The sequence below is a fragment of the Pogona vitticeps genome, chromosome 3 (assembly GCF_051106095.1).
Source record: "Pogona vitticeps strain Pit_001003342236 chromosome 3, PviZW2.1, whole genome shotgun sequence".
In the NCBI taxonomy this organism is placed as follows: Eukaryota; Metazoa; Chordata; class Lepidosauria; order Squamata; family Agamidae; genus Pogona; species Pogona vitticeps.
Genome location: NC_135785.1, coordinates 211,347,261 through 211,371,144, shown reverse-complemented (window position 1 = coordinate 211,371,144; position 23,884 = coordinate 211,347,261). Strand labels below are relative to the sequence as shown.

At 39.0% G+C, this 23,884-nt stretch overlaps 2 protein-coding genes across 13 annotated transcripts in view; one reads left to right on the top strand and one right to left on the bottom strand.

The window, feature by feature from the left end:
* The window catches only part of USP25 (ubiquitin specific peptidase 25), a 412,805-nt gene that overhangs the window by 211,219 nt on the left and 177,702 nt on the right, over window positions 1-23,884 (top strand). For 10 of the 12 annotated variants that reach the window (XM_078388974.1, XM_020785423.3, XM_078388967.1 and 7 more), the window contains one exon: window positions 14,968-15,008. The gene's annotated coding sequence lies outside the window, so the exon portion shown is untranslated. Of the gene's footprint in view, window positions 1-8,613; window positions 8,760-14,967; window positions 15,009-23,884 lie in introns of all 12 variants that reach the window. The other 2 variants (XM_078388968.1, XM_078388966.1) reach the window with 1 other exon arrangement.
* Window positions 1-23,884, bottom strand: part of LOC144587747 (uncharacterized) — a 117,972-nt gene that overhangs the window by 56,500 nt on the left and 37,588 nt on the right. The window lies entirely within an intron of this gene.

Below are 23,884 nucleotides of genomic sequence, written 5' to 3'. Positions count from 1 at the left end.
CATTGCCCCCCCCCCCAGCGAACTGGGTACTCATTTTACCAACCTGAGAAGGAGAGTAGGCTGAGTCAACCTTGAGCTGGCTACCTGGGATTCAACCCCAGGTCACGATCACAGTTTTGGCTGCAGTACAGCAGTTTAACCACCATGATGTAAACAAACTGATGTCTGAATCTCAGTCTATTTTCAGTGGTCAGGGTTTGACCTTGAGTATTGAATGAGATAATTTTAACTCATTTGATCTATTTATAACCCTTTATCCTAGAAAGGGTTAGCCTCAAAACATAGCTTATATAGTGGACTAGTTTCTACCCATCTTTTTATCTACCTATACATGTCTTATACTGAGTCAGACAATTCTCTCTGAGCAGATTATTGCTTGTTAGTAGATTTTCAGCATTTATTCCCTGGAGAATTCTCCTAAACCTGCTAAGATTAGAATAGACCAAGATACTTGTTCTCCAGCTGAGTCTGGTTCAGCCTGGGAAACATCTCTGAAACAATTATGTGTTGTAAAATCCTTTCTGACTTACGGCGTCCTATGAATTACAGTAGATACCTCCAAAAGCAAGTATCATAGATGGATTTTCCCACCTGAACTCTAATACTAATGCAATTATTATCCTACTTGATAACACTCTTTGCCCTGGGATGGAAACTGCCCATTGGTACCACCATTAGTGTGGATTTATTAAAATTGTTACAGAAAACAGTTAATCCCACTCTGGAACATACTTTCACAATTTCCTCATGCTGTGCTAATTTGCTAAAGCACTTGCATGAAATTTATTCATTCACACATTGTACATATCATCCAGTTTGACCCTCAAAAGTATGTGTTGGCCAGAGTGGTCATTATAGAGTTGGTATAACATTCTGTGGAAGAGACCAAGGTGCAAAACTAGGTGGCTTTATGCAGGCCACCTTCCCAGCTGCAGCTGCAGTATGGAGATAACGATATTTATTTTAAGAATTACAAAAATATGTGACTGAAAATTTTGGACATTTGAAAGGACTGTAAGATGGTAAATCAGTCAATCAGTCACCATAATGGGTTTGAATGATGCTTCTCAAAGTGGCTTTCATCAGCATCAGGGAATACAGTATTTCCATATAATTCAATAACATATATAAGTCAGGATTTAAATAGTTGCATATCCAAATGGACTAAACATCTCACATGAATTAATGTGCTCTAGGCTTAGACACTTAAATCACAGTAAAACCTAATAAAATAGAATTGAGACAGAAAGAAAAGTCCGAATAACAGCAAAAATGGTACATATGACAAAAAGCTTAATGTTGCTACTTCCATGAATCCTCAGCAAAAACCTAACCTGACAGTCTATAGGCATTTCTGGCAGAATCAGTGGCCATCTTTTTAAGTAGAATGGGTCATGGTCCTGCCTCCAAGCTCAGGTGGAAGTAGGCCAGACAACAGGACAGAGACTTCAACTTGCAGGACTCACAAATGCTGTTAGATCTACAAATCCTTATTTTGGTGTTAGGATTTCAATGTTAAGGCCACCATATATGCACATCTCTTTTTACCATCTGTTTCATTTCATTTATCACCTTTGGATAATAATCTTTGAGCCTCAGTGCTGGAAGGGACCCTCTGGATCATCGAGTCCAGCCCCTCTCAAGGAGGCACACTGAACTCCCAACCTCTGGCAGCACAGCCAGAGACCTAAGCCACTGTGTTATTCATTTTAATTATTTTATTTATTGAAAATATTTTCACCCTTCCTTTCTCCTAAAAAGAATCCAAGGCAGCTAACAGTATTAAAAATGAACAGTATAAAAGCTGAAAACAATACATTATCATAATATTTTAAGTTGTATAAAGGTAAAGGTAAAGGTTCCCCTTGACAATTTTTGTCCAGTCGTGTTCGACTCTAGGGGGCGGTGCTCATCCCTGTTTCCAAGCCATAGAGCCAGCGTTTTTTTTTTTTCCGAAGACAATCTTCCGTGGTCACAGGGCCAGTGTGACTTAGACACGGAACGCTGTTACCTTCCCACGGAGGTGGTCCCTATCTATCTACTTGCATTTGCATGCTTTCGAACCGCTAGGTTGGCGGGAGCTGGGACAAGCAACGGGAGCTCACTCCGTCACGTGGATTCGATCTTACGACTGCTTGGTGTTCTGACCCTGCAGCACAGGCTCCTGCGGTTTAGCCCGCAGTGCCACCACGTCCCTTATGTATTTTAAGTTGTAAAGAAGTATAACTTAAAAAAACCTAACAATACTGCTTTTTCACTGTATCGGTTATTTTTTGATACAAAAGGTATTCATTTTTCTGTTACAAATAATATGACATGAGTGGCTTAGCTGGTGTTTGTGTACCTGGAGTTAACATGGAATAGGTCAACGTGGCAACAGCATCAAATGTTGAAGACAAGAGACATTTCCAAGTCAGAGCTGTAAAATAAGATTTCAACCTCAGATTGCTGGACCTGAAGGAATCAGAGAATCAATGCAGGAACAAAACTAGCAGCTTGTAGCTGAAGGACAGTAGGTTTATAAAATATATATATAAACCTACTGTCCTTCAGCTACAAGCTGCTATATATATATAATTTCCTTATCCTATATAACCCATTACAAATGCTATACCTGAACTTTCATTTATTTTAGGAAGACAGTTGCAGTTATCTTCTACTTCAGTTGTGTGAATCTACTTGCCCAGACAGTTCAGTTATTAGATTGTAGAACAGGATGGCTTTTCCCCAAATTGTGTTTACAAATTGTATGCCATTCAGTGGCTATTGGAACTTGTCTAATATATTACACACCATCACACTGAAAAACAGATAGTACTAATATGTGCTAGCTTCCACAGTACTTAACACTGTATTTACCAACGTCTTGGGATACTAAAACAAAATGTTTTGTTAATTCCTGTTGCAAGAGGTCCTGCTAATATCAAAGTGAAAATGAGTATGCTCAACTTATAAACTAAAATTAAGGATTTAATAGTTCAGACAAGAGAACTAAGGTCATAGACACACATGGTCCTGTAGCATTTAAGGACAGGAGGTTGAGCATCTCTTGAGTAATTATGTTTGCTCATGGATAGCGCTCTTAATGAATAAACAACCTGAAAGTGTGTGTTTATGTTGACGTCTTACTTACTGTTCCTTTTCCTCTGCATGTTCATTCCAGCTCATATACAGAGCCTATAGACATATTGTAGCTTTGGCTAGTCCAGTATCCTGAAAGATCCACCTAGTTATATGCAGACTGGCCTAGGTGCAGAAACTTTTTCCCTGCCGCTGTGCAGACAGGGCCAAAATGTAGTTTCAGATTAATATAGCTGAGATCACTTCATGAGTACAACCCTGACCTCCCTCATTTTTATACATTTTTCTCAAAAGGGCCACGAGTTTTCAACCTGTGGGTCATTACCCCCCAAGGGGTCGTAAAGTGTTTTCCAGGGGTTGCTTTAGCTCTGGCCACACAGTCCAACATGGCAGAACATGGGTTGTGGGCAAAACCCAACGAGACCTCTCCAGAGGGAAGGTTGTGGAGCTTGAGCCTTATGAGCCAATTTAAGGAAGAGTGGCTACTGTTCCTCAAAAGGGCCTGTCTGCACATTCACTTCCTTTGCTTTCTCACTCAACACTTCCTTTCTGGTCCCCCTCCCCTTTTCCTCCACCAGCCTGGGGAGGAGAGGGAGGAAGGAAAGGGAAAAGAAAGCAGTTCGGTGCTGCTGTTATTTCAGTTCCTCTTTCATGGGTGGATGGAACAGGTAGAAGGAAGCCAGAAAGCACTGCTGTGTGTCACCTACTCTCTTAAATACTCCCAGGCTGCTAAAGTCTGATTCTGTCATCAAAAAGGTGGCGGTGGTGGCGGCAGCAGCAGACATCAGAGAATTATTGGACAGTTTGGTCTGGGAGGGAAAGCAGTGGTACTATCTGCTACTGGGAAAGTCAGACCTGCAAGGATGGTCCCAATTTTTTTTAATAGAGCAACATACCAGATCTACCAGAAAAAAACAACAGATGGTGGAGCAGCGTGGGGGGGGTCTCCGGTTACTTGGCTATTATAAAAGGGAAGGCATGACTCAAAAAAGGCTGGGAAACACTGTCTTAAGTATTGTAGGTATGAATAAATAACTGTTGCAGGCTTACAGCTGATTATTCGATACAGAAGAATGATTAGCTGGCTAGCCGCTTTCTCATTAAATAAAGATATATTAAATTTTGTACTAGTTCTCTGTGTTACATTTTGGCATGCTCATTAGGTTGGCTGTACAACTAACTTAGACTTCCTCGTTATTTTTAACTTTGGAGTTCCAGGTTTAAGTTAGGCAATATCACCTTGAAAATGAAGACCCTTCTATCCTGCACTTAGTTCTAGACAAGAACTTCCAAGTTTTTGTTCATTGAAATGATGATTTGGAGCCTAAGCCCTGTCTAGGCCTTTGGAAGAATGTGTGACAACTCAGAGTGGGGTGATGATGGGGCTGCATGTGCTCAATTTACTTACAGTGTCCAAATGTATTCTGAACCTGGCTTAAGACACGTATTTAACAGGCATTTCTGGTGTAGAAATCTGGCTGCATTCAAGCAAAGAGGCAGAGAATACTTTGTGTGACCCAGGATCTTGATAAATGGGGTTCTGCCTTCTATCTCATGCACAGGTAAGTCACAACTGGGGAGACACAGAAGAACCACACATATGACAGTATGGTGCAAGACAGATGCATCTCAGTGCCTCCAGCAGTAGCAAGACACAAACCTCTTTAGATATCACAGGATAACAAGAAGACTCTAATGAGGCAACTAAAAACTTAACTTTATTTTTCTGCTTTCTACTAGGTGGGCCATTTTGCTCTTCAGCAAATATAAGCTTTTACGAACATGTGTTTCTGATATGTGTAAAAGAATGTGTGAAAATACTGTAATAGTTTTTCAAAATCCAGATCTCCTGCAATGATTTTAATTTACATGGAATTTTCTGTTCAAAAGATAGATTTATTTTGCATGTTATACGTGCAGTTTGTTTTTTAAAAATGGTGTGGAAAATAAAGATCTGTTTTTCTTTATGCCCAGGAAATCAGGGATGTGAGAATTCATTCTATTAGAAGCAAATTTGATCGTTCTTACATTTTGTGCTATATCATTTTGTAACTTTCAAGGCTTGCTGCAAGAGGAAATGCACTTCACCCCAAGAGTTTGTCATCTGCAAAGCTTACGGGGCATTGCAACAAAATAAAATGTGCACATACCTGTTGGGGATGTTTAAATATGTGAATGGCTTAAAAAGGCACACAATTGGAAAAACAGTTTAGTCAGTTGGGGAAAATGATAGTGTCCTGGAGCAAAGTAACACAGGTGGATTCAATTAAAAGATCATTTTTTCTGCATATTCAGATCTCTTGATCTGGAGGGAGTACTTGGGAACCCACACTATGAATTGTTTCTGCACATTCTTGGGATGCTGTTTTGCATGCAGCTGATGTGTGCATAAGTGTATTGATGGAACCTGTATGTTCATTTATTGTTTTAGGTCAGAGTGGGCAACCCATTAGAACTGAGGGTCAGTTTTCATATTTGCCAGCACTGCAATTTCCCAATGTACCTATTTAATTTACTTAGTATTATACAGTTAAAAAATTTAGTGGTTGTATACTGTAGATGTTGTGCCAGTGGGTTTTTGTCTTCTCAAAAATTTGTTTAACTAAAATTAACTAATTAAATAAAACCAGGGAAGCCATCATATGTCTTCTTGTGACCTTAAAAAAAGCAGATATGTGGGCGCTGGGGTATAGGAGGCCTCTCAAAACATAACAATATTGCCCTTTTGCCCCCTGAAATTTAGTCTGTGGGCTTTGGGGACCCAACAGTGCTGAGGGCACCAGAAATGGGCATGGGGGACAACATGCAACCTGCAGGATACATTTCGCTCCCTCCTGTTCTAGACAGACTGCTTGCACTGTGGAATTATCTTTCACTTGGGAAATACAGTATGTGCCAATTTTATAATAGGAAACTGAGATTAAATTGTGGTGTTATAGAATTGAGATTGGTTAATTCCTAGGGATATGTATGATAAAAATATAGATGTTTCTTTCATTTTGGGTTCTTCGCATTCCAGAGAATGCCATTTTCTTTTTCTTTCTTTCTTTTTCATTGTTGTTGTTTAGTTGTTAATTCGTGTCCGACTCTTTGTGACCCCATGGACCAGAGCATGGCAGGCCCTCCTGTCTTCCACTGCCTCCCAGAGTTGGGTCAAATTCATGTTGGTAGCTTCAATGACACTGTCCAACCATCTTGTCCTCTGTCATCCCCTTCTCCTCTTGCCTTCACACTTTCCCAACATCAGGGTCTTTTCCAGGGAGTCTTCTCTTCTCATGAGATGGCCAAAGTATTGGAGCCTCAGCTTCAGGATCTGTCTATCCAGTGAGCACTCAGGGTTAATTTCCTTCAAAATGGATAGGTTTGTTCTCTTTGCAGTCCAGGGGACTCTCAAGAGTCTCCTCCAGCACCACAGTTCAAAAGCATCAATACGTAGTTCATAAGAGAGTGTAACAGGGCACAAAAACTTCAAATGGTCGATTCCTCAGGATTTTTCAGATGCTTCTGTGAATTAGTAAGTTAGGAGTAGGCCCTCCCAGCTCCTGTCTTTTCTGTCTGGAACACTTTGAATAATGAGCGTACTTTGGTATAAATTTTAACTTTCCCAAGTTACCAAATTATCTATATCAGATCAATGTACCAAGGTATCGTTTTGTCTTCTCAAGGGCTAGGTTTAATTGCTTTCTGTAAGCCTTGTTAAAAGGGCGCTTTAATAGCATTCCTTATGGAGAAAGGATATGATCCTGTGGGGAAGAAACAGTTGAGTCTCTGGCACACACCATTCTAGAATGTAGTTTATATACGTCTGAACGTATCCGTTACCTCTACCCAATAATGTGTAAATGCATTAGTATACCTCCCGCAGACTACCTGAAGTTTCTGCTGTCCGGAGAGAACCATTTAATATCACAGTCAGTGGTTAAGTTTTTATTCTCAGTTTTAAGAATCCGTAAAGTGTTGTGTTAAGACAGCTGCATGATTCAAGTTTTATATTCCTGTTATCTACTAATATCTAACTTATTTTGTATATTTTATGTAATGTTTTTATCCTTGTACTTTTGGGTCTATGCCTGTACAATAAACTCAACTCAATTAATGAGCTCTGTGTCTTCTATAGTTGCCAGTAGAAACTAGGTATATACTAATCCATAATGTTGCAATCAGTTTGAAATATTTCATATTTGAAAACAAGGTCAACTGTAATGACTCGTGCAGAAATACTCTATTGTGTTTGAAACATGTAACTGGGTATTCTGAGCACAGAGAGTCAGTTTCATGACAGGACTCTAGCAGATCTACACTGTGGTTTGCCTGGGTGTGATTGGAGCCGCTTGAGACACCAAGGCTTTTAGACGTAGATGAAGTATCATTTATTTCACTGGTTCTTAACCTTGGGTTACTCAGGAGTTTTGGACTGCAACTCCCAGAAGCCTTCACCACCAACTGTGCTGGCTGGGGTTTCTGGGAGTTGCAGTTCAAAAACATCCGAGTAACAAAGGTTAAGAACCACTGATTTATTTAACTGCTCTAAGGTAGAATAAAGAAAAGATGCCATGATATGTTGCAGAAAAGTTCAGAACATTTAAGATTTACAGTATACTACAACAGAGGAATTGGCACCTTTGTGTGCCCTTGCTTTTAGACTTTAATGGCATGCTTGGTTGCTTGAAGAATTCCAGATTCTCATTGTTCAGGCCAAGATTGGAGAAATTCTAATTCCTAATAATAACAATATAATGGCTGTTGTGGGTTGTTCGGGCTCTTTGGCCGTGTTCTGAAGGTTGTTCTTCCTGACATTTCACCAGTCTCTGTAGCCGGCATCTTCAAAGGACTGGAGTAGAAACTCTGTCATGGCTGTGAAAGCCTTCGTGAATACAATAACAATATAGGTTAGTGCCCTTGATCAAGGCAAATTCATGCTTACCATCTCTGGAAGGAGGCTATCATAAGCAACAAGTGTATTCATTCAAGTCAGCTTTGAGATTATTGCCTTTCCTTGTGTTCACCGGCTTCAGTCTGCAAGAACCTCTGTTAAGTGTTTGATACAGCCTAACCATGAATACTAGTTTTTTTAAATGTTCCTGGGCTTCATGCTTTCACTTCAGTCTTAATCCTTATTCAGACGCATTACAGGAGGAAGTGATGATGGAGACAGAAAAAAGGGAAAACTAAAGACCTAAACCAATGTGGTCTTAACTATACTGTATTTAGTTAGCACACAAAGCACTGAGCATACTAGTTCCAATCTCTCCATGCCACTTTGGTTTCATGAAAATTGATAGGTCTGAAGACGAGAGCTTTCTATATATTCAAAATCTCTTCATGTGAACCAGAATGCAGAAAAAATGGGTTCTGACTAGCATGGAGAGTGTCTATGGATAGAACAGACTTGGCTCTTCAATGGTTCATACTCTCTTCCTTGAGTGTTAACTAACAATTCAAAATACTTGAAAGACTTATTTCCTTTTTCCTTATGTCTTTGTCATCACTTTCTCTTTTAATATACCTACTTCTGTTCTCTGTTTGTCTGAGGTATCTTGAAGTCTCTAAAGGATTAAGAGAATGAAAAGATCTTCAGCTCCTGGCTAAGGGCCACCAAGGGGAGAAGCAGATATTTTCCCAGGTGTGGAGAGGATATTGCAGAGATGCATATGACTACAGAAAAAGCAGCATACCTGGTAATCATCAACCTAATAGTTTCTATGACAGACCACAGAGCAGTTTCAGCTGCCAAGCATAAGGCTCAAGACAGGCATCTGTCTTATCATATGCATTATCTGTAAAATTATGTATGTACCCCAGTGCAGATTAGATTGTAGTTGATTCAGAAGTCCTTCTCTCTTTTTTTGCTGATGGAGAGGGGATAGGACATGACTGATTAATTTAAAATATTTCTACTTTGCCTTCCTCCTCAAGGGAACCCAAAGCAGCTTATAATGTTAAAAACAAAAAGAATCCTCCTCCTCCCTGGTGGTGCCTTATTATGTCTTTAGCAAGACCACCTTGAATTGCTCTGCTGAGCAGTAGGATTTATTTTTTAATGTTGGTTGCCCTATGTCTCACCCTCTGGTCTATCTCACCAAGACTAACTACCAGCCATTGAAAGAAATGACCTTTGAAATACATTTCAGGTGTATGAATTATTATGTTTGGCTATTGATTTTCAGTCAGTTAATATCAGGCTTAGTTAATCAGTTCTCCTCTTTCCACAGCTGACATAGTACAGTTGAAAGTAATTTATATGTAGCAGTGGCAAGCCATTCATTCTCCCTCTTCCTCCTCACCGCAATGATTTATCCATTCAAGCCCCTGAAGCCACCCACCCATCCTCACTTCACTGCAATCAAAATTATTATCTAAATCCATTTGCCTTCTTGGGTTCATCTCTCTCCTGCTTGGTTTATTTCAGAGTTATTCATCTGAGTTGCCTTCTACACTGAGTCTATTTTAATCCAGAGAACTGTAAAAACCACTGGTAGTACCAGATACAAAATGCTGTTTCTCCACAGCTGTAGTAGGCATACATTTAGACTTAATGGTATACATACAACCCATCCTATAATATTTGTGCAATAATTTCAAAGATACAGTACAAGATTAGTATTTTAATAAGGGGATGTAAATGGTTTAATTTTAATTGCATTTTAATAGCAATGTTAATGGTCTTGTAATTGCCCTTCCCCTCCTTGTTGTCATTTCCTTAACTGTTCCACAAGAGGAATCTGAGAAGGGAAGCCTCTCCTCTCTGTGGTGGCTCTCCATGTGTGTCAGGACCCTGAAAAATTAAGTTGCTGATTCACATGAAGAATCCTCGCAGAAAGTGGAGGCTCTCTGTCTTTTCAAGTTATCATTCTGCAATGGAAGTGAAGATGGAGGGGACGAAAATACAGCACTCCCCTCTACATATGGGCATATGTTTCTAATCCCTACAAGGGTTAGAATGGGGTTTCATCTAACAAGCATGTTTAAACAAGAAAAGAAAGGTAGTTGACTCAGTGATTTAGAATACACATTTAAGATCTAGAGGTGTGCAGAGGACTCCATCTCCCAGAATTCCTCAGGCAAAATAGATGTACTCCAAAAGCGGTCATCCAAAAACACACATCTGCCCACTTTACTGGGAACTATGTTTTGAAGAAACTGTTCTCTTCATAAGAGGTTTAACATTGAGGAGGAAGGTGGAAGGTGATCAAGGGTAATGAAATTATCGAACATCAATAAATATATCTGATAAACATTTATTTTGTTTCAGTAATATCCACACCCATTGCCTGGTCACTAATGCCATCAGAGCATCAACGTGTGATAGAATTAAAGCCTAAAAGCCAAATTAAATGAACAACAATAACAATTACAAAACTTCTACATACATATTAGTGAGCATTTGGTCTGGAGAGAATTGTGATGGGAAGTGTTGTCCTGAGACAGAGATAGGCATTTGGATTTAACTATGTGTGAGGTGAGGAAATGTGGTGTTTTCTAGCAGTGGGATGATGCATGGGTTGATAACATCAAAAGCTTTGGAAATTTAAAAATGTAGATATGACTCACTGAAATTTAACAATATGATCTCCAGTTAGTAACTAGAGTAGTTAATGTTAGTAACATTCTTGGTGCTAAATTATGGATATTATAGCAGCACATAAGTGATCTCCTGTCATTTGAACTGCTGGACAGATGATGGTTTAGATCTGGTTTGGAGTTCGATTCCCCACTGTGTCTCCTTGACAGGGGATGGACTTGATGATCCATAAGGTCCCTTCAAGCTCTATAGAATAATATTTATTCTTATTCGTATTCCTTGACATGGGCATGTTTCTTTTCTTTTGAAGAAGCAGGCAATGGATTCAGGGATGTGCATGTAGCATCTAATGGAATTTTGATGACTTCTTTTGGTTTGGGAAATTAACTACTCTAATTACTTGCCTTACCTGCAGGACTATTACTAACCCTTCTTTGCTGTGTTTATGGTTTTGCCTTTTTCTCTCTGTGGAGAATTTTAATTATCTTTGTTAGCTCAAAGATGAGGAACACAGATTTGCAGTGAATGATTGCTGCTACTTCCATTGTGCTCTGATTCTGTGACAGAGTGTATGTTAAAACCATGTTGTGATCTTAGTGAGCAGAAAATCATACTTTTGGACTTTGACTGATATTTTATATAAGTTATAGGGAGTGTGTTGTTAGCAACACCGTATTATATATGTCACAGTTTTACTGTACAATCTCTCCTTCCTTGGCCCCAGTTCATTATATCTCCTGTTTTTGTTATTTTTGCCTCCTTTTTTGTCCTGATTAGACCAGAGCAAGAGTTTAACAAAGCACTTTATTGACAGGATAAGTAAAATGAAGAATCCAAGAGGCCCTGTTAATGACCTTTTGTGGATATAAGTCATTAATGCTATGTGTTATTGTTAACATCCTGTATGGGTCATTTAAAAAAACCTGGCTGGCCCTGCACAATGAAGCAGAGGTGTTGGTTCTGAGTAAGAATTTCCATTATAAGCAGAAGTGTTTTCCCACCTTTGATTTTTCTTCCTCTTTCGATTTTTTTTGTAATGTCCCCTCTGCCAAATTTCCCATTGAGTGTGAACCAAAACAAACAAACCAAGCATTTTGTTTTCAGAGATCTTTTAAAAACAAATGCTCATGAATTATATTGCTTATTTTGATTTCTGCCTGTTTTCTAAGACTTTGTTTTGCTTTACTTTATTTCACTTTTTAAAACAAAGACTTTGTTAGGAACATTTTATTTTACTGAATGCTGTAATTTGAGAGATTCCATGGATCAAGGGCAGATGTTTGGAGGCCTGTAGGGCTGCATATTTAGACTACCAACAGTTTCTTCTGGCATGTGTAACTCTGTGGTGAATCAAACATGATCTGCTCATTGTGAGGTAAAACTTGGGGACTTAATGGACTTCGTGTAAGGTTGCTTGAGAAATTCAAGTGTTCATGTTCTGAAGTCAACTTACCTGAGCTGTTTCCAAACCTATTTATGCATAGTTGCAGTTATTTCTTTGGATGAGACTTCACAGTTAAATAATTCAGTCTTTTTTACAGGTAATAGCTACAGCAAGGAGTTAAAATGTCCACTTGTTGCAATCACCCCTGCGTGTGCTCAAAATAGGCAATATAAAATGCCTCTGAAAAAATAGGGTATGCTGGGAGGCTTATTGGATTATGAAAGAGGCCACGTGCATTGAGAGAATGTGCTATTCCCACCACTCTGAATCTGGGGTGTTTTGGCTGGTGTAGAGAGTCCCAATTCCATGCCCTGCTTCCTCCTAGCAGAGGAGACAGGGCTGGGAAGTGCCAAACACTTTTTGGACAGTAAATGAACTGGCACGAACTGCCAAATCGACAGTTCGTGCCCATCTCTAGTACTGAGTAATCACTAGGAGCCTCGTGGCGCAGTGGTTAAAACGCTGTACTGCAGCCAAAACTGTGCTCACGACCTGGGGTTCAAATCCCAGGTAGCCGGCTCAAGGTTGACTCAGCCTTCCATCCTTCCAAGGTCGGTAAAATGAGTACCCAGCTTGCTGGGGGGGGCAATGTGTAGCCTGTATAATTAAAAAAAAAATTGTAAACCGCCCGGAGAGTGCTTGTAGCGCTATGGGGCGGTATATAAGTCCAATAAATAAATAAATAAATAAATAGTGGGGCTTGTAATGAGACACTGGTAGATAGTAAGGGAATGTAGCTGGGCATTTCAGCAAATACAAAACTCTCTCTCTCTCTCTCTCTCTCTCTCACACACACACACACACACACACACACACACACACACACACACACACAGACACACACACACACACACACACACACACACACACACACACACACACGTTCTGGACCCCTCTCATTGTGTGGGAAGATGAGTAAAAATACTTTTATATAAAGAATTGAATGTAAAAATGCATGTCAATGTAATTTTATTTAGCTTTATCTTTAGGCTGAGATGAATTTCCCCTGTAAGGAGGAGGCCCAAGCCAAATGGCCCTGCTGTTCCCCTGCAAAGGGCTTGTCTCTCCCTCCCTCTCTGTTTTTCATGTATTTTCTGAACATTTTATTCTTTTTTAAAAATATTGCATATTAATATAGACATAGAACAGACTACTAGATCAGAGCCAAAGTCATTGTCACCTAATGCTGTTTCGAACAACATCCAACTAGAACTTCACAAGCAAGCAAATCACCCTGTTGCATTTGCTACCAACACTAAATGTTTACTTATCTGTTGTTTCTCAACATGCAGCTTTGATTTTAGCAATTGGTTTGCTAAATGCTTCACCTGTAGCTGTACAAAATTAATAGCCGTAAGTAACAAACATGGTATATAGAGAAGGTGGGGAAAACTTTTCCCATCAGAATTGTGACACAACTGTTGTTAGCCACACAATAGTGTAAATCAGTTCATACCTTTGATTATCTATGAATCTAGCTAGTTCAGCAGCAAGGGACCTGGAGTCCTCTAGAGTAGTGGTCCCCAACCTTTTCCAAACCGTGGACCAGTTGGGGTGGGTGGGGTCCGTGTGCGGGTGGGTAGGGTGCGCATGCATGCATGCACAGGTGGGTGGGGCACACACATTGGTGGGAGCGTGCATGTATGTGCTGTTGGGTGGGGAGCACACATGGGTGGGCGGAGCATCCGTGTGTGCATGTGGATGGCCTCTGTGTGTGTGCATGGGGGGTGTATGTGCAGGGGGTGGTCTCCGAAGCCTGGTCCTGCCAAGGCCATGGCCTGGTGCCAGGCTGCGGACCAGGGGTTGGGGACGCTGGCTCTAAAGGGCAGTGGTTAAATTGCAGCCAAAACTCTGCTCACAACCCAGGTTCAATCCCAGATAGCCTGTCACAGGTTGATTAAGCCTTCCATCCTTTTGAGGTCAGTAAATTCAGTGCCAGCTTGCTGAGGAGGTAATGTGTAGCATAACGGAATTGTAAACTGCCCAGACAGTGCCTTAAGCACTATGAGGCTTTATATAAGCAGCACACTTTCCATTTAAAAAATTTTTTAGGACTCAGACTCTTATCATCCCTTTCAGCCAATGACCAGTAATGATTGGTGCTGTAGTCAACAAATATTTGGAGGGCTAGAGTTATTCCATTACTTTCCAATCCTTTCTAAAAATGAAGAAGTCAGGTGGTCACTCATACAGCATGTGGCAATGAATAAAAGAGCATGCACCACACTTCCAAACAACTGAGTATAATTATTGCTCTTTATCTTTGTGGCAGTGAATGCGAATTATGTTGAAATCATACTTCAAATTCATAATTATGAATGCAGTTTTTATTACTTTGTACTGGGTAATCTGAACACTTAATTGTTATTTTTGAGCATCATATTTTCATTAGCTGCAGGTTTGTTTGCTTCTGGGGCTTATTTAGTCTCCATTTTGTTTTTGTGTTTTAATGGCCAAATGAGAAAATTGGTGTAATGGCTCTAAAATTATCTGCTGATTATATGTCATTCCTGCACAGAAATAATAACTGTTTACTGTGAATAATCTTTGTTCAGAAGAGAGGCCCAAGTGTAGGCTGGCGGGAGGAATGAATTACTCTTTATTTCTACACAGCTTGATCAGGTCAGGGTTGAGGTTGAGGGCAGGGAGGTTGGGGGGGTGCTTGTGAGGAACACATAACTTGGCATATGAACAAATAAAGGACTTCATGTTTTATGTCCCAATGCACGTTTCTTTTGCAGGCAAAGAACCCCTGATATTTTTAATGGAAGTAATCACTCTCAGTTTTAAAAACCAGCCTTTTATTGACATCCTGAAAATAGATATCTAAGAAAAAACCCCAATAAAACTAGCAGCCTTTTAGTTAAGCTTTGAAATTTGTATGGATATTTAACTCCTTTTTATCACCTTCATTTTCTAGGTCTTCAGGGATTTTCACCATATTGCTGGCAACACAAAGTGGTAAGTTGTTTTGGCACAGCTCAGTTATTACTGCGTAATTCAAGCAATGTTTGCAACTCTTGTTTAATGTCCACAAATTTCTTGAGGGGTAGGCACAAAATGTCAAGGTTTCTTGTCTGCATGATTCATTTTTCACATACCTGTCTTGCTGTTCTTCTAAGGTGCTGGATATGGGCATTATGCCATTATATCACATTACTGTGGGGAAAGATAGACAGAAAAAATTGTGGCTTGCCCAGGGTTACACATGGGAGCATAATTTCTGAATTAAGTCATTATATATTGCTGCTCTGCCATTGCTAATGATATTCATATTGTGATGCACGTATTTGTTTAAACAGAATTGCTAAACAAATGGGCATTTTAGCTACTGTACAGATTTAATCTCATTCAATATGTTGATTTGAAGCCATTTCCCCCTCCCACTACATCTTGCTTGTAGAGCAGTTATAATGTGTGCCTGATTTATCCTAATCAGCCAGGTTTTTGTAAATTTCCTTTCTCTGCTCTTGACTAGTTGAAATCCATACTAGCCCTGTTTGGTTCATCACAGACCAATTTTATATCAAAAACTGGTAAGTCTATGTGAGAAAGTAGCACTGGACTACGTCAGACCCATGAATGTGACACGCCCTTCCCCACAGATGGTTTTTGATTCTGTGTATAGCCTCCTGTCGCTTGCAGGAGGGTTGTAGATAACATCTGAGGGAAGTAAAGGTGGGAAAGGTCCAAAACTGCAGATGGGAGACAATGATCAAGGTGGGAAATCTGGAGAAAGTGAAAAAGAACCAATCATAGAGGGAGAAGAGCAAGACGTCATAGTGGAAGAGGAGATAAGAGAGGGGATAGACTGGGTTGAGGTGGTAGAGAGGGTACAGGAATAGGAGGAATGGTCCTGGAGGAGGGAGGAGAAGGATCTACCAGTAGGATGAAGATGGATCAGTTTAGAAGACCCCTGGACTAAGGAGGTAGCTCACATGAAGCTACCTCGAGAGGAGATAAGGTATGCAAGCCCATGCCAAAGCCTTCATACTGGGGGGGGGGGGAGAAAGACGTGAACAGCAGAGAAGAGGTGAGGGTCCAGCTATCTGACCTAGAAGGGGTAGAATGGATGGTTATGGTATACTACAAGAGAGAGGGTCACTTGAGGAACTCCCACCCACCAAGTCAGTTCTAGAGAAGCCAGCCAAAGGGGAGTGGGCTTGCTGCCCTTGTGGAATTCTGTGTGCCAGTCACAGTACAGCTCTATACAAACCCACCAATCAGGAGAGGTTTCATGGGTACCCATGAAATTGGAGGAAGAAGTATGGCTATGTCTTCTGAAGTTAGAAGACCCCATTGGTCCTACCGAAGTTATTGTTGCTGAACCTATGTTATTGTAAAAAAAATAATAATCATGAATTTTCCAGTGGAAAAATTCTTTAGAGAGGAAGGGAATCGGGAGCTGAGGGACTGAAGACAGAACTCATCAACAGACTAGTCTTTTTTCTTTATTTCTTTCATTGGTACATTGCCTTTCTCATTTGCAGAATACAAGGTTGCTTACAAGATGAATTAAAAAACAAATAAAAAGGTAACCTAAAGATATGCACAACAAATTACAGGACTAAAACATTATTAAATAAATAATTACATTAAAAACACTAAATTAACATGATTTCAATATCTGTTTGAAAACAACTACAATAAGAAAAACAGCACCCATTGCTGGAGGCTCTTATGACTCAATCAGTGGCCAACTGTCTGTTTGAATAAAAATATATTTGTCTGCTGGTGGAAAGAAAAGGGGAACGGACCATTATAGCCTCCCTATGAGGGGAGTTGCATAGCTTCGAAGTGCAGTACTCTTTATTCTACAGGACAATTGTTTAACATGAGTTTTAGAAACACAACTGGCTTTGTAAAAATTGGAAACATAATTTTGAATCAAAAGGAGCAATTAAAATAATACATTAATATATAGCCCCTAAATTCCATGTAGGAATGCTTACAGAGAAGTCCCATACAATCTCTTTAACTGAACAACAAAACAAGGAAGCAAACAAAGGCATCCCTGTATTTGAGCCTTCTTTTGTGAAATGAACTAGAGCACAAAGATACGTAGCTTCAAGAGGAAAACCCCCAAACCCTTAAAATAAAATACAAAAATATATACAAATGCACAATGCCACCACAAGGAATTTTGCCCTCTATGCCCCTTCATGCACACATGCATTGACATTTCATTATCTGCCGGTAAATCACGGGCCTCATTCCTGCTCTCAGGGAAACACAAGCTCCTTTTCTCTTCGATCTCCTCTTTCTCAGCACTGAACATTTACAAGCATAGCTCCTTCCTAAGGATTTCCACACCCACTGGGCCAAATGAAATCATCCACAGAGGTTACTAAAGCAACCACCAAGAAAACCTTATTTCATGTCCACACCAAATATTCCTGAGGTTTGTTAGGGCAGGAAGAAAACTTCTTTATCCTTAAGAAGGTTCTTAACTGAAAGAAAATGACCTATCATCAACCAAGAATTCAGCATAAATTTTGGAATGAGTGATGCCCTCTCTCCTGATCCATGAGATGTCTCTGTCTTCATTTAGTGAGTAGTCATACTTTTCAAATAGTTTCAGTATCCTCATGGTAATGATAGATGTGTTGGAAATGGATGGTGTGACATGACAAATATCCTAGGAAGGTCGACCACAGCAGAAAGTCCAGTAACATGAAAAGGTTTTCTTTTAAAGGCAGGTTTGATTGAGGGTCTTAAAGGTTATTTTCCTCAAGCACACCACTTGAGATATGTTGGGTGTATATATCCTCGTGGAAGTACATTAGAAGTAGCTTTTGCTTGTCAAATGTTGTTGTGTTGTTAAAGAAAGGCCTTGCATATGTATGTTGCCTTTCCATTAAATTTTAAGTTGAAATAGTGAAGTCCCTTCTGCTTGCACTTCTTTGCACTGCTGTGCAAACTGATTTGTTGCCTGTGGGCAATTTTAAAAAAAAATTCCACTCATTTAAAATGCATAAAGGTGATTATTTGGCTGGCCTTTTCTTCCTGATGCTTTTATTCATTTTCCAAAGCTTCAGATCTGTTTATATTTACTACAATAGGAAACAAATACAGTGGTGCCTCACTAGATGATGATAATCCATTCCACTGAAATCGCTGTTTAGCAAAATCATTGTCTAGCGAAAAGCATTTCCCCACTGGAATGCATTGAAACCTGTTTAATGTGTTCCAATGGGGAAGATCGGCCATAGGAAAGCTGCTTTGCGAACCACCAATCAGCTGTTTAAATCGCTGTCTTGCGAATCTTAGGTCCCGAAAACACCTGTTTTCCGAGCACGGAGGAAGCTGTCAAAATCGTCGTCTAGCGAAAATCAGTTTGCGAAGCAGGGACCAAACATTGTCCAGCCAAATTCCCCCATAGGAATCACTGTTTTGAGAATTGCTATAGTGATCGCAAAAAGTCAATGTCTAGCGAAAAAATGGTCATGCGGGCTAACTGTCTAGCGAGGCACCACTGTACCTGTTTTACTTCTCAGCAGAATTTAGTATTCAGCTAGTACTGTAAGTGCGGAAGTGTGTGTGTGTGTGTGTGTGTGTGTGTTTGTTTGTTTGTTTATTTATTTATTTATAAGTGATGTTTTTATTTATACTGGCTGCACACTTCTCATTGCTGTTATTCTAGAAAAGCCCAGTTCTGTTCTTGTTTCCTGTTAAGTTTGTTTGTTTGTTTGTTTGTTTGTTTGTTTGTTTGTTTATTTATTTATTTATTTATTTATTTATTTATTTATTTATTTATTTATTTATTTATTTATTTTATTTATACCCCGCCTATCTGGCCCACCGGACCACTCCAGGCGGCTTCCAAATATAAAATCAAATAATAAAACATAGACAAATACATAATAATCAAACAAGAACAGCAGTAAAGATAAAAAGGAAAAGTAAGAAAAAAATCAAGAGTTGGCTGGAGGGAAGGCCTGAATAAACAGCCATGTTTTTAATTGGGTTTTAAAAGTTCTTTAGGAGTCTCTTATATCATTGCTCACTCTTGATTTACAGGAGAGAGTGCTTCTGGCCTATGATGCTGATACCTTCAGTTGGTGATTTTTGAATATCTGTGCACAAATATGCAGTTACATGTTTCACTGTGATGTCTTTGAATTTCTCTTGCAAGCTTTCATTTGTTTTTTTTGTTTTGTTTTTTTGGTTGACGACACGACTAAACGAAACGAATGTTCTTTAAAGCTTGACTGAAGTGTTTGGAATGGAATAGGAAGTGTTTCACTTAACATTTTAATTCAAAATGAAGCTTCCTTCGCCATTCACATTTTGTTTTGTTTATATTATAATTATAATTATAATTATAATTATAATTATAATTATAATTACAATTATAATTATTATTATAATAATAATTATTATTATTATTGTTAATGTTAATGTTAATGTTAATGTTAATGTTATGATAACACAGCATATTTTATCCTATCTTTCAAGTGTCCACAAAGTATTTCAGGGTATGTTTATTGATATCCAAGCCCCAGGTTCACAATAATCTTTGTTTATAGCAGCAGTGCTGTTGAGACAAAGATAAGACTTCAGGAAGTATCTCTCAAGTGTCAAAAGGCTTCACTGTTTATCCATATGCATTTGTGTCCAACATGCAATGTAATAATTTCTTATTGTCATCCATAGGCTGATGCTAATGTCAAGTAATTATTTGCTATTCATTATTAGACTGAGCACTCTTAAGGGAGTTTGGTTTCCCTCCACTTGTTGGGTAGATCAATTGAGATAATTTTGGATTGATCCCTTTGCACACTGGTTTTGTTTATTGCATCCTTTGTTGTGAAACTCAATACATTCTTAGATGGAAATTACTCTGTGCTATTATTTCCCCCCAGCTATATACACAAAGAGAAACCTGAAATTTAAATGTCATATATAATACGGAAGATAAAAAATATTCTTTCACAACTATTCCAATAACTCTGTATTAAACTCAGTCTGGATGAAATAGTTTGGGCAACAAAATCAAATTGTTAATCCTAGTTAGTGCAGACTCATTGACTAAAGGAGACCTGTTAAGGCAGAATTTATGTAAATTTGTTAATTTTCTGAACAACTCAATTTGGAATTAGCAACTGGGTTTAACCTACATAGTCTACATCTAAAAGTTTACTATACACACACTCTCACACACTGATTTTTAATTATATATGTTCTTCTTGTTCAAAACATTACACCATATGACACAATTTAACTAGATCTCATACAACAGTACAATTTAAAAGTAAGGTGTTAGAACCATCCAGAGTAGACACATTCTAGATGGGCGGTATATAAATATAATAACCAAAAAACAAACAAACAAATAAAATTGGGGGGATTTGTTTATGCTTCTCTTCTGTTTTCTTTTAAAACAGGGCTCTCAAAACTAATGCATCTTTGAGAAATTATACATAAGCATATTTTTAAAAATCCTTTGAGTTTTCCCCACTTTTGCTGTGCATATGTGAATGTTATTTATCTGGGATAGTAAGCTGAAAAGAATTGACACTTTTATCTAATGCTTTAGCCAGTTTGGGTGTTGGTCATTATTTTTTTAATAAATTGTTTCCACCAAATGTTTTATGATTCACCCTTAAGAAAAATGAGTGACTTCAGTTTTGATTCCCTCCTTTTTAATGTATACAAATGTATTAAAGTTCATTTTCTTCTGCTTTTTATTTCATTAGTATGCTCAGAGGGCCATATGCAAGTTGTTGTTGTTTCAAGGTTAGTGCTAGGGAATATATTTAATATGATTCTGATTACAAGTAACACAAAAGTGCATTTAGAATGGAATTGTTCCACTTCTACATGCAACCTCAGTAGAGTGGCTGTGAAAAATGACATTTTTGGATGACAGCTGGTGGCCATATTGGAGATGGTAGTGTAAAATGAAACTTTACTACACTCTGCTCACCAGTTGAAACTGTAATAGTTTCAGGGGGGTGACAGCAAGAGGGAGGTGCATCCTTCATCCCTTTGCATATTCCGTAGCCCTCGGAGCAAGCTGAAACCATCGAGTCTGTGCTATCTGTGGAACCTGGGAAGTTATTTTATTCAGGAACAGGATCCATGCTTATTCCATGGTGCCATCCAAGATAAGGAATTACAGCATTCTTCTGCTCACTAGGAATGGTGAGGAATGTCCTGGTGCTCTTAGTAGAGCTACTGCTGGCAACTGTATTTTGTACAAAAATACCATTTTAAAAAGCAGAATTGTTGTGTTGGTGCTGCTGCCTACATGTCGACAGGCTGCTGCTTTAGGAATATGAAACATATTTGTGTCTCTCTTAACAAATAGCCTAGTGCTTCCTGTATGTGTGTATGTGCTTGCTTGTCAGAGGGCAAGAAGATTAGAAACTTTAGGTTTATTCCCAAAGGAAAGGACATTAGAGATATTTTATGCAAATTACAGAGACTTAGGGGAAATGAGAAAAGCTCTTTGGTTCACTCTTGGGTGGAGGAAAGGAATCTCACAGAGCTTCAGAATTCCTCATGAAGTTTTCTGCTTGTGTCGAGACAGCCTAAAACAATGAAAACAAGACATTTAGTATGTACTCCTCCTATCCCTATTCAGGGATACAGGAGCAAAAGGGAAACAAACTGTTTTGACAGCCAGCAGCTTCACCAAAATAACTTCATACTGTATTACTTTCCTTTTCCCTGCAGACCTTCACTTGCCCTCTCTCTGTCTGTCCCTCTTTCTTTCTCAAAACAAAATATCTAAAGTACATTATTTTCACTCTTTCTTCAATAGCACTCATTCTTCCAGTTGCTTGCCAGTCTTCTTCTCACATTCTTGTAGGGTTTGATCTGTGGGAGGTAAGTTCCTCCCGTCATTTACCAGCAGGGGAGCCCATGTTTTCTTGCTTTGCAGCTTGAATAACGTTTGTTTTTCCTGTTTACAAGCTGAGTGGAGCTGGCTTGGTCTCCTATCCACTACCTGCTTTCTTGCCATCTTTTTCGTTTGGCACACAGGGGGTTGCAAAATTGGCAATGACCTTAATTAAATATTTTCTCTGCAGAAACAACAGGCTCTTCCTGGGGGTTAAATGTAGGCAGCACAGGCTATCACAAAAGACAAAGGCAAATATTTATCAAAGAACAAAAGATGTCTGGCTGCTTACATCTTGTTTGATTACCCTCCCCTCCTTGCCCTTTGTGGAGGTGTTTATCAGGCCCCCTCCCCCTGCTGAAATTCTGATTAGCTGTATTTTCTACCAATATGTCAATTTTATGTGAAGAAAACAATAGCAACCTTTGCTTTTAATTAAACTGAAATAATCTTCTTGTTAATACTTTGTGTTTGGTGAAGGTGAAAAACTACAGACGGGCAGTTCTAGAGAGCTCTGAAATATTGAATTGCTTATCTTAGTTGACTGGAATTGTAGAAGCTACTGAAACAATTGTGACATTATTAAAGGAACACTACAACCTTGATTATATTAAAATTTTGGCCACGGAAAGGAATGGGTTTAATTGACTGATTTAGAGTCATGGGATTACTTTGCAATCTCAATCTCTCTCTCTCTCTCTCCTCTCTCTCTCTCTCTCTCTCTCTCTCTCTCTCTCATCTATCTATCTATCTATCTATCTATCTATCTATCTATCTATCTATCTATCTATCTATCTATCTATCTATCTATCTATCTATCTATCTATCTATCTATCTATCTATCTATCTATCATCTATCTATCTATCTATCTATCTATCTATCTATCGAGAGAGAGAGAGAGAGAGAGAGAGAGAATCTTTATTACAAACATAATCAATTATTTCCCTTCCTCCTATATTGTTAAAAAAGAATGAGGAAATGTACAACTTTAAAGATTCATTCTGTTGCTTTCTGTTTTGGTTTTTGCAGTGGGTAAAGATGGATCCAGTCCATGAAAAGATAAAAGACAGCACGTTGTTTGTTTGACAAATAAATGGTTTTTAGTCTTTCAGAATGAGTTAAAAAATAGGCAGGGCGGAAGTTAATCATAACTGGTCCAGATAAAGGTAAAGGTAAAGGTTCCCCTTCACAATTTTTGTCCAGTCGTGTTCGACTCTAGGGGCCGGTGCTCATCCCCGTTTCCAAGCCATAGAGCCAGCGTTTGTCCGAAGACAATCTTCCGTGGTCACATGGCCAGTGCGACTTAGACACGGAACGCTGTTACCTTCCCACCGAGGTGGTCCCTATTGATCTACTTGCATTTGCATGCTTTCAAACCGCTAGGTTGGCGGGAGCTGGGACAAGCGATGGGAGCTCACTCCGTCGCGTGGATTCGATCTTACGACTGCTTGGTTTTCTGACCCTGCAGCACAGGCTTCTGCGGTTTAGCCCGCAGCGCCACCACATCCAACTGGTCCAACATGGTAGCAAAAAGACTGAAATATGGGCATATATCCCTGTTTCAAAATGGACTTACCAAGTGGTTTAGCCACAATCAGCAGTGGTAAATGTACACACACATACTCCCATCTGTACTATGATAAGCAATATTGTCTTCTTTCTTGCTTTTTCTAAGGGACAGAAAGATCAGATATAAAAGATATGTCATCTTGAAATGTGTTATAAAAATAATAAATAGTACTAAAATATGCATGCTTTCTTAATTACCAAAGGCAACTTGCCAAACCATTTAACTGATGAGCTATACTGTTTTGATTATAATGTTAAAGTGAAAAGCATTTAACATTGTATCATTTATTATCACTGCATGAGAGTGCAGTGGCGATATTATGCAGCAAAGAAAATCAGTTTATAAGACAATTCTAAAAATGGGGACAGCCACCTCCAAATTATACCTTTTAAACTGTTTTAAACATAGTTGTTCTGGGT